Source organism: Vicia villosa, linkage group LG4 (assembly GCF_029867415.1).
Source record: "Vicia villosa cultivar HV-30 ecotype Madison, WI linkage group LG4, Vvil1.0, whole genome shotgun sequence".
In the NCBI taxonomy this organism is placed as follows: Eukaryota; Viridiplantae; Streptophyta; class Magnoliopsida; order Fabales; family Fabaceae; genus Vicia; species Vicia villosa.
This window is the reverse complement of record NC_081183.1, coordinates 44,642,696-44,656,618: the sequence shown is the minus strand read 5'-3', so window position 1 is coordinate 44,656,618 and position 13,923 is coordinate 44,642,696. Positions and strand designations below refer to the sequence as shown.

The window sequence follows — 13,923 nt, the reverse complement described above, 5'->3', positions numbered from 1 at the left end:
ATCAGAAGATCCCATAGATCACCATCTAGACCAAGAAAGTAACTTTCCAGTTTATCTTTCCAGTATTCAAAGTTTTCACCATCAAATACCGGCGGTCTAGTATAACCATTGTTACCGTTGTGTTGCTCAGCAGAGCCAGATGTAGATGTAGACTTTGCAATTTCATCAGCCATCTTTTACTGAAGCGTTTTTCTCTTCCTGAATCTTTTCTAAACACGGTTAAGTGCTTGCACCTTAGAACCGGCGCTCTGATGCCAATTGAAGGATAGAAAAACACTTAGAAAGGGGGGGGTTTGAATAAGTGTAGCTTTAAAAACTTGACTGATAAAAATAAATTGCACAGTTATTTTTATCCTGGTTCGTTGTTAACTAAACTACTCCAGTCCACCCCCGCAGAGATGATTTACCTCAACCGAGGATTTAATCCACTAATCGCACGGATTACAATGGTTCTCCACTTAGTCCGCGACTAAGTCTTCTAGAGTATCCTGATCACAACCTGATCACTCCAGGAACAAATGCTTAGACACAAGCTAAGACTTTCTTAGAGTATCCTGACCACCACGTGATCACTCTAATTACAACTGCTTAGACACAAGCTAAGACTTCCTAGAGTATTCTGATCCACACGATCACTCTAGTTCCTTACAACTTAATGTAATCAATTCTAAGAGTATTACAATTGCTTCTTAAAAGCTATAATCACAAACTGTGATATTTCTCTTAACGTTTAAGCTTAATCTCACTAATATATTACAACAGCAATGTAGTGAGCTTTGATGAAGATGAAGATTCTGAGCTTTGAATAGAACAGAGTTTCAGCAAGTTAATATGAGTTGTTTTGTTCCAGAATTGTTAACCTTGCTTCTCATCAGAACTTCATATATATAGGCGTTGGAGAAGATGACCGTTGAGTGCATTTAATGATTTGCGTGTTCCGTACAGCATCGCATTTAATGTTATACGCTTTTGTCAACTACCTCGAGCCTTGTCCACGCTGTGTCTACTGACGTTGCCTTTAATAGCTTCTAATGTTCCTTTTGTCAGTCAGCGTAGCCTGCCACTTGTACTTCCTTCTGATCTGATGTTTGTGAATACAACGTTTGAATATCATCAGAGTCAAACAGCTTGGTGCAAAGCATCTTCTGATCTTCTGACCTTGAAGTGCTTCTGAGCGTGATACCATCAGAACTTCAGTGCTTCTAATCTCATGTTCTTCTGATGCTTCCATAGACCCATGTTCTGATTCTGCTTCGACCATCTTCTGATGTCTTGCCAGACCATGTTCTGATGTTGCATGCTGAACCCTTTGAGACAAAGCTTCTGAGCGCTGAATTATGCATACTCTTTATATATTTCCTGAAAAGGAAATTGCATTTGATTAGAGTACCATATTGTCTTAAGCAAAATTCATATTATTGTTACCATCAAAACTAAGATAATTGATCAGAACAAATCTTGTTCTAACAATCTCCCCCTTTTTGATGATGACAAAAACATATATAAATGATATGAATTTGCGATCAGAAAGAGCAGACGGCAAAAGACAAATTACACAGCTATAGCATAAGCATGTGAATATGTCTCCCCCTGAGATTAACAATCTCCCCCTGAGATAAATAATCTCCCCCTGAAATAAATACTCGAAGAACTTTAATAAAAGACTTCCCTGATTATTTCGGTAGAGACGATCACATAAGCTTCTGTCTTCAGAGAATTCATAGCTTCTGAATTCTGCTTCCATTGGACAGCTTCAGAACTTGAATTTCTTTAGATCCCTAGAACACTCATAGCTTCTGATTCCTGCTTCCATTTAGGACAGCTTCAGAACTTGAATTTCTTTGATCTTCAGAACATTCACAACTTCTGATTCCTGCTTCCATCTAGGACAGCTTCAGAACTTGAATTTCTTTGATCTTCAGAACATTCACAGCTTCTGATTTCTGCTTCCATTTAGGACAGCTTCAGAACTTGAGTTTTCTGGATCTTTAGAACATTCACAGCTTCTGATTTCTGCTTCCCTCGGATAGCTTCAGAGCTTTGAATTTCTACCAACATCACTTCATGCTAGATTTGTATCAGAACATTGTTGAATGTACCAGAGCATCATCAGAGCATCTCTACATCCTGAAATGTTACAGAACAAAAACTAAACGACAAAAGTCAGCATGAACGAGTCAGAACATAAAATGTATATTAGAACACATGATATGTATCAGAGCCATATAGGCTAAAATAATGTATCAGAGCAAATAGAATTTTGTCAAAGCAAATAGACAAATTTTGGATCAAATTCTATTATCAGTGCTTCTGGTTCTGAAGCTTGACAGCACTCAGCTTGCTTCAGTTTCCATAAGCTTATTCTTTTTACAGAATAACGCTTCTTATGGTTTTGCTTTGAAGATTCTCTTCACTTCTTTATACCTGCAAAACACTTAAACCATATAGAACTTGCAGTTCTTGTTAGTGAATGTGTGGGAGCTTTACCCAGCAACTGATAGATTAATCAAATCATTTATCATTTATCTTCTCCCCCTTTTTGTCATAACATCAAAAAGAATATTCCAAAAGATTCAGATGTATAAAACGACAAATAAAATCACTGGAATGTAAAAACAAAGAAACTTTTCATTGATAATCAAAAGATATTACAAAGGTTCTTATGTTTAACAAGATGAGAAACATTCCTACCAAATACATAAAAAGTCATCCCAAGAGGAAATGACTACAAAAATTAAAAACAAAACCCTAGCAAGACACATTCTGTGTCAACCCATCAAGAATCCCTGTGGTCTTCTTGTCTTTCCAGACTAGAACCTCCACTGTAGGAGAGATTCAAGAGACCAAAGAGAAGGAAGTGAGGGACAGTTCACAGACAGGGAGCTAATGTTGCAAACGGGCTCCAGTGACTCAAGAAGGTCTTCTTCCTTTGGATAAATGTTGATAACAGCATTGAAGAAGAGATCTGTCTTGAAAGAGACTTGGAGAGCCATCCCAAGATATGCTTCACATTCGGTAACTGAGTAACCCTTCCATCCGTTCTCATTGAGTTGAAAGGATTCATGATGAACGCTAGGTTGAAAATGAATGAACTAGGGTTTATGCCAAGGAAAGGCTTTGTTGGACAAGAGAGAAAAAGAAAGGGAAAGAGAGCCAAGACTTATTGAAAAGAATACTACGAAATGAAGGAATAAATAGAGGAAAATGAAACGTTCGAGGAATATAAAAAGAAAAGAAGGACAAAAGAAATGATGAATGACTTTTAATGTAACCTGACATGAGGAGAGATAATAATGACAAAAGACGAGATTTGCACAGTTACCTAAGTAGACGTCCCCTCAACTGCACGCGCGCTTATCCATGAACAGTAAAGACAGGTTTACCATCCCGAGATAAAACGTTACAGCTGTTTTGCTTTAAAAGAGGTTCTGAATCAACTTAGACAATGAAACGTTAGTAATAACCGAATCATAATTTCTAAAAGATTTTAATCAGAACTTCTGATTAAAAAATAATCCACTTTCATTTCAGAAGATACTCATACATAAGAACTTCTCATCTTCTCATTCTGGGCATAAATCCATACTGATGTTCTTCAGAATGAACTTAAACCTATCTTCAGCCAAGGGTTTTGTAAAGATATCAGCCCATTGATGGTCTGTATCCACAAAGTTTAAAGATAGAAGTGAGCAAAAAGAAATTTGGTAATAGAAATGTAATTGTACCACTAAGCTAATTTTTTTAACAAATAGTAACAATTAACTAGTAGTGATAACAAAGTATTAAATTAGTATCGATAAGCCGAACAGTTGAAATTAAACGGAGAAATTAGTTGTTCGGAATTTAATAAAAATTGTTGAGGTAGTTCGTAATAATTAGTAGGCATTGTGGTTGATTTATTTTGTTGAAAAGATGCTGGAAGTTGAAAACAGTAGGAATTTTAGTCGCCCGGTAGAATTAAGCGGTATATTTAGTTGCCCGGAATTAGTTGGAAATTGTCGGAGTAATTCATAGGCACTAGTAGATATTTTTGGTTGTTTCGTTTTGTCGAGATTATGTTAATTATATTGATTTGAAGGCGAAGTTGGATGAGTTGAATTATCCCGATTTACGGGCGAATTATTTAAGTTGCAGGTCTTATGACCAATATGGTTTGAGTTGAGTTGATGTTTAAGTTGTTGTTTGCGTCGTTGTTGTTGTGATATTGTGGCTATTGTTGCATGCATACATTTGCATTGATTAAGTTGGCCTTGATGGCACTTGTTTAAGTTTGCCTTGATGGCACCTGATTAAGTTGAAAATGCCTCGATAACCTGGCATATGATTAAGTTGGGAGTTCTACTCCGAATGGTACCACATTCATTTGCACAAGTTGAGTCGCATTGAGTCGTATTGATGAAGTTGTTTATGTTGAGTATTGAATGGTTGTGTTTGTCGTAAAGTGGTGAATATTGTATGATCCTAGTCTAACATAATATTTATCATACCCTTGCTTATATTATTCGATATCTCACCCCTTCTGTTTGAATGTTATCCTCTGCTGGTAACGTGCAGGTAACCAAGGAGAGTAGCTGTTATCGTTTTAGTTCGAGAGGGTGTCATTGCTCTGATACGTAGCACTCGGGGGGGAATGAACGCTTATCTGAATTTTCTTTGTTGTTTTCAGTTGAACTCAAGTTGTTATTTTAAAGAATTGTTTTGACTTACGTTGTTTACTTTAAAAAGATGCTACGACAATTGAAGTTTATGTTGACATTGAAATTATGTCGAATAATCCGCTGCGTGGTTTTTTTTATTGAAAGTTCTTTCGAGTTGAGATTATACAGGTTGTGAATTTTTATTGTTATAGGTGTGCTATGTATCTCTAATTGCAAGTATGCAAAATAAGTTTTGTGTATTAAGTGGAAATGTGATATCCCAAATATTGTTAAATTTTGAAATTTACTCTGATTATTTGTATCATAAACGTTGGGTAGATTTGGGGTGTTACACCACATGACGACAAATCTGGTAGAATCCATGAATGGAGTTTTCAAAGGCATTCATAAACTTCCTATCACTGCACTAGTGGAGGAAACCTACTTTAGGATGGCTTCGCTATTCTCAACGAGAGGCAAGAAGTGGAGTGATGTTAGAGAATCAGGTCAATTGTTTAGTGATAGTTGCATGAAATTTACGCAAGAGCAATCGTCAAAAGAAAACACTCATCAAGTAACTGTTTTCGATCGATTCAACTGCACCTTTAGTGTTCGCGAAACAATTGACCACAATGAGGGTTTGCCAAGACAACAATCACTACAGGAAAACAGCACATTAGCGTCAGCCAAAAGCCGTCGTTAAAGGAGACAAAACCGACGCTACCCGAGTTTAGCGTCGGCCTAGCGTCGGTGTCGGGGTTGTCATTCCAAACCTCGAAGCTAACAGTAGCGTAAGGCCGACGTTACCCTAGTGTCGGCTTCAAGTCACGCTAAGTGGGCCACTAAGCATGGTCCAGAGGTATGCTGTTTAGACCATTAGCGTCGGCTGGGTGCAACGCTATAGTGTGCCATATGTGTATTTATGATTGGTTAGCATATATGCTTAAACCATATCTCATCATTAGCGTCGACTTGGTGTGTCGCTAAAGTATGCCACATGTTCGCTTACAATAGGCTAACTACCAGAAGAATGAAATGTCTTTTTTCTGTTAGTGTCGGTTGTAGCCGACGCAATTTTTTTTGGTCTGACCAAATTTTTGTTATACCTATATATTATAAATTTTTATTACACTATTTTTTTTGTCATTCCCCAACGTCTCTATCCTTCTTTTCACTCTATAAATACCTCTCATTTTTTCCATAAATTCTCACATCAAATTTCAACTCATCTCTCTCATTTCTACCTCATATTTATTTTCTCTTCTTCCCCGGCAAAAATGGCGAAGTGGATGGATACGTGTTTTCTTATGGTCATCACCGTCTTGGTGGTGATCATGTCCTTTTTCTGTCTCCATAGTCCTGAAAAATGCGGACCTGGGTTCCTTACACTCCCGATCATCTATATGTTGTTATTTATAGCATGGGTTTTTAATCGTCATTTTTAAAGTTTGTCGTATTTTTTGCTTTCAAATAATGTACCGTTTAATTGTCGTACTGTTCATTATGTTATGTAATATTTGTACTGTCTGTATTAAATGTCGTACTATCTGCCGTACTGTAGTTTAATAATCCAGATAATATTTTGTGTGTTTTCTGCCAGTTAAATTTTTATTTTTCTGTGCATTAAATATTTTTCAAAGTTATTATCGATAATTTCGTTCGCGTACATTATATTTTATTTATTTATTATGTTTGTGTTTTACTAACAACTCATGTAAATAAATTTTCACCATTAACACAACAAAAACAAAAAGAAAAAATTAACTTTAACTGTTGAATTTTCACTTTAACTGTTACGTTAATGCCCGGACAGTCAGTTGACAGTCAAACCTGCTGACAGCACGATTCTCCGTGTTTTGTACCATCAATCAAATCAATCTTTTACATTTCAAAATTTCAAGATTTTTGTTCTAGAAGTCTTATGATAATCACATAATCAGTAGAGACTCAGCACTGCACAAAAATCAGGTACGCTTAACTGTCTCCTACACAAACAGTCCCTAACTAGGGTTTTTGTTTTTTTCAGGAGAACAAGTTTTTTGAGACCTCAAATGGATTTCATGGACCTCCTTATATCTCAAAGTACCACCATACAAATTTTCAAACTTCAATTCGCTCAGACGCACAGTCAGCAGCTCAAACAGTCAACAGACGACCAGTTTGACCGAAAAGTCAAACTAGACATAAGGTTAATCATAACACATATCCTCCTGCAACATCTTCCTCATCCTATTGATCCTGATCATGATCATTAGCAACATCATCTAATTCTTCACCCTCATCATCCTCCTGCAACGTTTAAAAAAACATTTAAATGTGAGCAGGAATCCAGCAGCTATAAGGGGAACACTTGTGCTCTAAATAATGCACCAATTCTATCCAATTCAATTATGAGAAAGAACCAAAATAATATGTAACATAAAGAATCAACAACTTAAAGGGTATCATCATCATCATCATCATCATCATCATCATAAATACACAATAGTGATACCATTGATTATGAATCATCCCAACTACAGAATCTTATCTTAGTTCTAATTAACAAATATAAACATTAATTAGAGGCCACCATGTGTATAATTAGTATTTATTCTTCCTGTCATAATACCATGCCAAAGATTCTCATGAATCATATAACTCATTAGTCTCGTACATCACATAGAGAATAACACACATAAAAAATTCATGAAGAATCATTGTCAAGGGTCCAGTGGGGCATAAGAAATCTAACAGTGATGATGACGAAGTCTTTGTTGGTTCAGACGGAAGAAATCGAAACTGATTTTTAGGGATTCTTTTCGAAAACTGCAATTTGTATAATACAAGAAAATTAAAAAAGTCATGTGACTCATAAATCACGTGTAATTTAAATGCAGAAATATCACTTAACCAATTGCACGTGCAGAATTTGGAATCAGTAATATTTGGCATCACTAATGTATCACTAATGTGCAGAATTTACAGGATATTTCGGAATCAGTAATATATCAATAATGTGCAGAATTTGGAATCAGTAATTGCACGTGCAGAGTAATATATCATTAATGTATCATATGAATATGATTGTGATTCAATCCAAATATATCTATCATGAGTGTGATTCAAACTTGTCTCTCAGGTTTTTTTCTCTCATAAATATATTTATGATTCTCTCAGGTTTGTAAAGATTGAAGGAAGAGGCTAACGTGATAGAGAATTGTCTGAGGACAAAGTCAGTGTCGAAGAAAGAAAGTCTTGTTTTTAATCCATCAAACTTCATATACCAAAGTAACCCTCATCCTAGACATCAAACTGCATATACCAAAGTAACCCTCATCCTAGAGGCAATCTTTACAAAAATTCCAAGACATTTTGGAACTTACAGAAAGAAAATGTAGTGTGTCGCAACAACGGAGAGGCGAAAGCTAAGTATAGCTCACTGATTTTCGAGGTCAAGTAGTATGGACACAAGAAACTTGATTGATATGTTAAATGCTTATTCATGTTACCAATAGTTAACTACATACAAAACATGATTAATACGCTGAATTCTCATTCATAGCAGATAGAAGTGAACAAGATTTTACTTTGAAACCAAACGAAATAATAAATTGAAACAACAAATCAAAACAACGAATTGAGTCAAACCTTGAGAAGAATCAAATTGAGACAACTGATTGAAACAACACATCAAAACCGAACTAATTGAAACAAAGAATTAAGGGAGAGAAGAAATGTAGAGCTTACCTGAGAAAAGATAAAGGTGACGAAGGGTCTGGAGAGCTGATTGGAAGAAATCGAACTCCGGTCACGTTGTTACGGCTCCGGTCATATTCAACTGCAATACCATTCAAATTAAAACCCCTGAAACGATGAGAAAGCGATTTTGAGAAGCGATGAACTGAAACGATGAGAAAGCGATGAATCTGAAGCGATTTTGGGATGCGTTTAGGGATTTTGTTTGTCAAAAGCTTTGAAAGCGATGAACTGAAACCTGCGTTTAGGGATGAACCGAAACCTGCGTTGAACTGAAACCTGCATTTAAGGTTTTTGTTTTTCTTATGTTTTGAAAACTAGAAATGAATATGGAACGTGCGTTTAGGATTATTTAGTTTTTATTATTTTTGTTTTAACTAATAAATTAGATTTTCATTAAATTTTGTTATAATTTTGATTTTATTATAAATTAAACTTATAAATTAGTTTTAATTTATTTTTGTTATAATTTAGATTTTATTTTATAAAATTTTAAATTTATTCCATAAGATTGATTTATTTTAAAAAATTTAGTTCAACAAAGTATAAGTTTTAATTTATTAATTTTTAAACTTTATTATAAATAAAAATTTAATTTTAATACAATATATATATATATATATATATATATATATATATATATATATATATATATATATATATATATATATTCTTGGTTTTTAAAATATAGTTATATTTGATTAAATAAAAAAATATTTAAAAACTGAGAAGGAGGCAAACAAAATATGTGGGGGGAAATGAAATTGTTTTCGCACCAACATTAGTGTCGCCAAAAGCCGTCGCTTGAATAAATAAAAAAACTTATTTAATATAATAAGTGAGCAGGAGGCAAAAAAAATTTGGGGGGAAACGAAAATACAGTTTTTTGGTTGATAGATCATACAATTTCGGGAATTTAACGCGAAGAGTTTGATCTCCCATCCAAATACTATGCCAAAACAGTATGTGTTTACCATTTTGGAAATGACACTTTACGCAACCGGAGAAGCCTTCCTCAAAGGAATCTAAGTTTAAATCATTTTTAATAACATCTCGCCACCAAATTGAATCGTCAGAATTAATGATGTCTCCTCCCATCGCTTGAACCTTAAGCCTCGGGTTAGAATACCTGGAATCTACACCAAATAGCATCTTTCTCCCTTAAAATCCTCCACTTCCATTTGATAAGAAGAACTTTGTTCACTTCTCGAATATCCCATATTCCCAGGACACCTTTTTCTTTGGGTTTACACACTATCTCCCACTTCACCCAATGAATACTCCTTTTATTCACATTTCCGCTCCACAAAAAAATTCCTTTGTAACCCTCTTATCTCTTTAATGATCTTTGACGGTGCCTTATCGAAATATAAAGTGAAAGTCGGTATGGAATTAAGAACTACATTGATTAGAGTTACTCTTCCACCTATGGAGGTATTGCTATCCTTCCAAACCGATGATCTATCTTTTATGTTGTTTAGAACCTCCTTCCAAGCCTTCTTCTTTCTAAGGCATATACCAACCAATATTCCTAAGAATTTGAAAGGTGTAACGGCCGTTTTTCTTTAATTATTTATTTATGTGAGTTATGTGAATTAATTGTGAACTATGTGTTAATTATATGCTTAATTGATTTTATGTTGTTTTATTTGGGAATTATTAGTAAATAATATAAGATAGTAAGTGTTGTTGGTTATTGGGCCTAAGTTGGTATTAGTAAGTGAGGGGTGCTAGTTAGAGCCCATTAGTAATTTAAGATAGTAAGGGTTTCACTAAAACAAGGGTTTTAGAGGAAATATAAATTAGAAGTTCATTTGGGGTTTTTGGTGAAAGAAGAGAAGAGAGGAGAGAAGAGGAGAATCTCAAGGTTGAAGATAGAGTTGGATTCAATCCAAACCTAAGGTAAGGGTGGGATTCTTTCATGCTAAAGGGATGTATGATGATGTTTTGGGTGGGGTTTTGATTGTATGTTGTTATCCATGATTGTGTAGAAATTGAATAGAGATTGTTAGGAATTATATTATACTCCTATGAAATTGTGAATTTAAGTATGATTGATGATGTTATGATGTTAGAAGACCCATAATAGGTGTTATAATTGTGTCTATAACATGTATTCTATTGTTATTCGTGACTCTTGGTGTTTTCCAACTTGATTGGGTTGAGTTTAGGGGTTTTGGGATGGGTTTCGTATGCTGTTTTATGTGTTTGGGGTTTTCTGAAAATCGCCAGTTCTCGCCGCAAACCTTGTTGGCGCCGCGAACCTCTTGGCAGAAACTTGAGAAAATTGGATTTGCTCAGTTCGCGCCGCGAACCCTTGTTGGTGCCGCGAACTTCTTGGAAGAGACTCAGGAAAAATTTGGTGCACTCAGTTCGCGCCGCGAACCTTGTTGGCGCCGCGAACCCTATTTTGCAGAACTTTTCTAAACTTTGAAATGATGTAACTTTTGAGCCGTAACTCCTTTTTAAAGGCCGTTTGAACCTGTGTGAAACTATAATTGAGACCTTTCTAATGAATATGATTTAAGAATGCTTATAAACCTTTTTGAATCTTTCTTTAAATGAATTTTTTTGATGATATGAGTTGTGTGGCGAAGTGGTGTGTTGTTGTATGATGATGCAACGTAGCGATGTGATTGGGAAGTGGTGAATTACTATAAAAGTAATGATGTTTATTCGGTATTTGTGATGTATTGTGAATGTCGTGTTTGTATGGATGTTGCATTTATTGAGTCACATCCATTGCATAAAGAGACGGTGGCCTTAATGGTAAAAAGCGACAGTGGCCTTAATGGCAATTAGCGACGGTGTGCCAAATGGCAAATCTTGAGACGTGGGAGTTTTACTCCAAATGGTACCAGATGCATTTGCATAAGTCGAGTCACATGTGAATTGCATTTGAGTCTTATTTGATTATGATATTGTGATTTGATGATGATATGATTGTTAAGACGTGGTGACTTGATGATGAGATGTTTGTTGTGATTTTGTTGGAATCTTACTTATGAATTGTATACATTGTCATAGTTGAATTGATGACATTGTTGCCGTTTTCTTAAGTTGATTATGTGATGTGAAATTGTTGTATTGAGTATTGTGATGAGAAGTGGTGACCAATGTATGATCTCTTCTCTTGCTTTGAATATTATCATACGTTTCTTTATAATGACTGATATCTCACCCCTTATGTTTGAATGTTACCCTCTGTTGGTAACGTGCAGGTAACGATGTGGAGTAGTCGTGTACCTTATAGCTCGAGTCGGTGTGTCAATGCTCTGATACGTAGCACTCGGGGGGATGTTTGCGATACATGCTTGTGTCTTGTTTTATGTTGATTATCTTTTCTTGAACTTTGATGATATGTCTTGTGGAGACGTTTTGGACCTATTGTGCCATGTTGACAAGAATATAAGATTTGGATATTGTGTTGTTATTTGAATTCCGCTGCAATATGATGAAGTTGTTTGGATTTAAATGTTCGATGAATTATGAGTTTCCTCCTATATAAGTGTTATGTATCCATGTACTTTGAGCATGAATTGTAGTTTTGTTTAAGTCGAATATGTGACGCCTCAAATTAGTTGCTTGTTTTGATGCTTTATACTCAGTTGGCTCTTATTAATTGAGGGGTAAATTTGGGGTGTTACATTAGTGGTATCAGAGCAGGTCGGTCTTGTCCGACCATGTGTCGTGTCGTAGTCTAGTCTAACAACCTTATGTTGTTGTTTGTGCTGATTGCTTTTGTGTTGTAGTGAAGACTTGTGATGGCTGGTAGGAATGATGCTGCAATAGCTGCTGCTTTGGAAGCAATGGCTCAAGCTTTGGAGAACCAACCGAATGGTGGAGAGAGTGCTGCTTCTCGTAGTTTGGCTACCTTCCAAAGAGAGAACCCTCATGTGTTTAAGGGAACTTATGATCCTGATGGCGCATTGACATGGCTTAAGGAGATTGAGAGGATTTTCCGTGTCATGGATTGTACTCCTGAACAGAAGGTTCGGTATGGGACTCATATGCTAGCTAGCAGTTGAGGCGGATGATTGGTGGGTAGAGACCCGTAGGAGATTGGAAGCGAGTGGTGAGGAGATCTCTTGGACTATGTTTCGCATGGAGTTCTTAAGGAAGTACTTTCTTGAAGATGTCTGTGGCAAGAAGGAAATTGAATTCCTTGAGCTAAGTCAAGGGAACAAATCTGTGGTGTAGTATGCTGCTAAGTTTGGTGAGTTGGCAAAGTTTTACCAACATTATGATGGGCCGAATGGTGAGTTTTCCAAGTGCATTAAGTTTGAGAATGGGTTACGTCCGGAGATTAAGAAAGCAATTAGTTACCAGAAGATTCGTATCTTTGCTGATTTGGTTTATTGTTGTCGGATCTATGAAGAGGATAACAATGCTCATTATCGTATGATAAGTGAGAAGAGGGGAAAGGGTTATCAAGGTCGTGGTAAGCCTTATGACGCTCCGAGTGGAAAGGGTAAGCAGAAAGTTACTGAGGGCAAGAGAACTAGTGGGGGAGATGCACCTGCTAGTGTTACGTGGTTTAAGTGTGGCAAGGTTGGCCAGAAGAGCACTGTGTGTACTGCTGATGCCATGAGGTGTTACCGTTGTGGAGAGATTGGACATACGTCACCTGCTTGCAAACATAAGCAGATGATGTGTTTCAACTGTGGTGAAGAAGGACATATTGGAAGCAAGTGTCAGAAGCCAAAGAAGGAGCAATCTAGTGGAAAGGTGTTTGCCTTGTCGGGAACTCAGACCACTAGTGAGGATTCACTCATCAGAGGTACTTGTTTCATTAATATCATTCCTTTAATTACTATTATTAATACCGGTGCTTCTCATTGCTTTATATCTGCTGATTGTGTTAAACGATTGGGTCTTGTGTTGTCTGCTATGAATGGAGAGATGGTTGTCGATACTCCGGCTAAGGGTTCGGTGACCACTTCTCTTGTGTGTTTTACGTGTCACGTGTCGATTTTTGACAGAGACTTTCTTGTTGATTTTGTTTGCTTGCCGTTGAGAGGTTTGGATGTGATTTTGGGGATGAACTGGTTAGAGCATAACCGTGTTCACATCAATTGCTATGATAAGTCTGTGAGGTTTTCTTCTCCTAAAGAGGAAGGTGTTGAGTTCTTGTCTGCTAGTCAGTTGCGTTTGTTGGTGAAAGAGGATGTTCAAGTGTTTGCTTTGGTTGCATAAATGTCTGTTGAGAACCAAGCAATCATAGAAGAATTGAAGGTGGTGTGCGATTTTCCTGAAGTTTTCCCTGATGAAATTCCTGATGTACCGCCTGAGAGAGAAGTTGAGTTCTCTATTGAATTGGTACCTGGTACTAGACCTGTGTCTATGGCACCTTATAGGATGTCTGCAGGAATGATGTTGGTTAAGAAGAAAGATGGAAGTATGAGACTTTGTAGAAGCAGTTGGAAGAATTGCTTGAGAAGAGGTTTGTGAGACCTAGTGTGTCGTCGTGGGGAGCTCCAGTGTTGTTGGTTAAGAAGAAAGATGGAAGTATGAGACTTTGTATTGATTATCGTCAATTGAATAAGGT

At 36.3% G+C, this 13,923-nt stretch overlaps 1 pseudogene; it reads left to right on the top strand.

The window, feature by feature from the left end:
- LOC131599116 (uncharacterized) overlaps positions 1-4,628 on the top strand; it is a 28,862-nt pseudogene extending 24,234 nt beyond the window's left edge.
- The last annotated feature ends 9,295 nt before the right edge of the window (positions 4,629-13,923 follow it).